Below are 3,063 nucleotides of genomic sequence, written 5' to 3'. Positions count from 1 at the left end.
TTGGGTTGTTTTTATCTCTAAAAATATATTTCTAAAAATCGCAACTTTTTCACTGCAACAAAAATACAAAAGACATCGCAACTTTCATCGCAATTTTTTACAAAAGCTCCCACAAAATCAGGCATTTTGGGCTGCAACAATCTCAAAAACAGGAAGCGAAAATCCTGCACGGAATGGTTACTGCGCACGTGAAAAGAAAATTGTGGTGTTAAAAGGAATTTGTGTTACCCCGTTACTAGTCTCCATTACCAGACCTTCCTCCACTGCGCTGCAGAGGAGGGTCTGGCTAGTCCAGACAGCATTGTTGAGCATTGATGGGAGAAAAACGTGCTCTGATTTTTTGGCATTTCTTTAAACCAATCACAATCGTCTTGGGCGGCGCTAAGCTGTGCCTCTGCAAAATAGCCTCTGGAGGAACTTGTTTTGGTGGAACATGTGTACGTAGGGAGGCGAGCTCTGGAATGAAAATAGCTGTGGAGTGATGTTATGACCTGTCTCTCTTAGTTACACTGTTATAGTTCTAGACTGCCGGGGGACTTCCTTCCTTTGACACACTGAGCTGCTCTCTCCTCTCCCTTTCTATTACCATTTGTGTGCATCCCGTTCCAGAAATGCTTGTTAATAATCCTAGCTCTGGGGAGTTTACTCCCCGTAGTCCTTATGTTTTTTCCCCCAGCGTATTTCCTTGGAGAACGTTGGCACCAAGATCTTGGTTCCAGCTGTCGCCGTGGTCCTGCTGCACTCCCTGCTGAGCTCTGCGGTGCCCTGCAATGTCATGCTGCGTCCTGCTGAACCCTGCTGCGTCCTGCTGAACCCTGCTGCTTCCTACTACGTCCATCCATGCTCTACTGGGCCACGCTACATCCTGTAACGCCCTGCAGCGCCCTGATATGACATGAACTACTACGACTACCATTTGAAGTCACTGTTCCATTATCTTTATTGTGACTATTATCGCCACTGTTCATCACATCCCCAACCGGCACCGTCAGACACCGCCTACCAAGAGCCTGGGTCTGTCCCAGGTTTCTTCCCAAGAAGGAGTTTTTCCTCGCCACTGTCTTGCTCTTGAGGGAATTACTGCAATTGTTGGGGCTTTGTAAATTATAGAGTGTGGTCTCGACCTACTCTATCTGTAAAGTGTCTCGAGATAACTCGTGTTATGATTTGATACTATAAATAAAATTGAAATTGAATTGAATTGTGATGAGAATTTTACTCAAAAAAAAGGAATAACATATCTAATATACAGAGGTGGGTAGTAACGAGTTACATTTACTCCGTTACGTTTACTTGAGTAAGTTTTTGAAAGAAAGTATACTTCTAGGAGTAGTTTTAAATCACTATACTTTTTACTTTTGCTTGAGTAGATTTGTGAAGAAGAAACTGTACTCTTACTCCGCTACATTAGGCTACAATGAGCTTGTTACTTTTCTTTTTACCTCTTTGGCATTCTAAAGAGTCATTGTTTTTATCCCCCCGCGTACGCCTCATTTTAATGTTTTATTTTGAAAGAGAGAGAGACTTCCGCTAAAGGCTCTACCACGTGACTGGGTTTCACCAATCAGACGTAGTTGTGCAGTCTCGTCACGTGACCATTAGTAGTTTTTTTTTTACTCTTACTCAAGTAATTATTTGGATGACTACTTTTTACTTTTACTTGAGTCATATTATAGTTTGACATCTGGTTTTGTCATCCTGGGCCAGCCGCTTTGCTCAGCAGCACCTCAGCAGCAGCATCAGTGTTAACCCTCTCCCTCCTCTGGTCTCTTCCTTCTCTCTGGGATTTGAGCTGACAGCTCTCTGCTCACAGTTAAAGATGTTTCCACGCTCTTTCTCGCTTGTCTTCCTCCCCGGCTCTGTTTCATCCCCCGAGGCGTTTTTTTAGAAAAAACAGCAGATTATTGCCAGAGAGATCAGACATTATTATAGATCTGATAGATGCTGCAAGGCAGGTTTTTAGATATATGGCAGTACTTACATTTACATATCATCATCATTATCATCATGTTCGTCCCGCTAACCTCAATTTAGTCCAAGTCCTCAACTCGGTGCTCCAGGCTAAATGCTGTGGGTCCAGACTGAAGAGAATAAAACGTGAAGCTACGTAGTTTCTATCTGGGTCAGGGGATGAACATATTCATCAGCAGCAGATTCACATGAGCACAGAAACAAAAAGATCTGATAGAAGAAGAGACTCCGCTGTGCATGCAATGTTCATCTTTAACCTCTGAGACCCTGATTTCCCCATTAAGTGGATTTTAGTGGTCTTATTTACACATTGACAGTGTGAACACACAGTATTAATAATAGTAATTAAGTAATTAATAATATAGCGAGAGTAGAGGGAGGCAGGCCAGTACAGCCCGATCCGGTTGGGGAGAGTTCTAGCCCGACCAGGCACCTCTCTTTAACCTGCCTCTCTTAGTTATGCTATTATAATTCTAGACTAACGGGGAAGTTCCTTCCTTCCTACGACACACTGAGCTGCTCTCTCACCTCTACTTGTTACTTTTGTATGCATCCTGTCCCAGAAATGCTTTTTGCTAACCTAGCTCTGGGGAGTCCTTATGTTTCTTCTTCGCAGAGCATAGCTCTGCGATTCTCTGCAATTCCCAGCCGCATCCTGCTGCGTCCTGCTGCGTCCTGCTGCGTCCTGCTGCGTCCTGCTGCGTCCTGCTGCGTCCGCCGCATTCACCCATGCTCTGCAGCACCACGTTACATCTCGCAACGCCCTGCTGTGATGTTCCTATGCACAGAGTAGTCAGGATCCGGTATAGGAGACTGCACTACTCAGTATGACACGATGTGCCCTGCTATGACATGAACTTCCACGATGACCTTCGAAGTCACTGTTCCATTATCTCTAATGTATCATTGCCACTGTTTCATCACCCCCCCAACCGGCCCGTCAGACACCGCCTACCAAGAGTCTGGGTCTGCCGAGGTTTCTTCCTAAAAGGGAGTTTTTCCTCGCCACTGTCGCAATAGCCACTGCTAATGCTTGCTCTTGAGGGAATTACTGTAATTGTTGGGGGTTTTGGAATTTATAGAGTGTGGTCT

This window comes from Perca fluviatilis, chromosome 17 (assembly GCF_010015445.1).
Source record: "Perca fluviatilis chromosome 17, GENO_Pfluv_1.0, whole genome shotgun sequence".
Classification (NCBI taxonomy): Eukaryota; Metazoa; Chordata; class Actinopteri; order Perciformes; family Percidae; genus Perca; species Perca fluviatilis.
The sequence above is the reverse complement of the archived record's forward strand: the minus strand, read 5'-3'. Positions refer to the sequence as shown.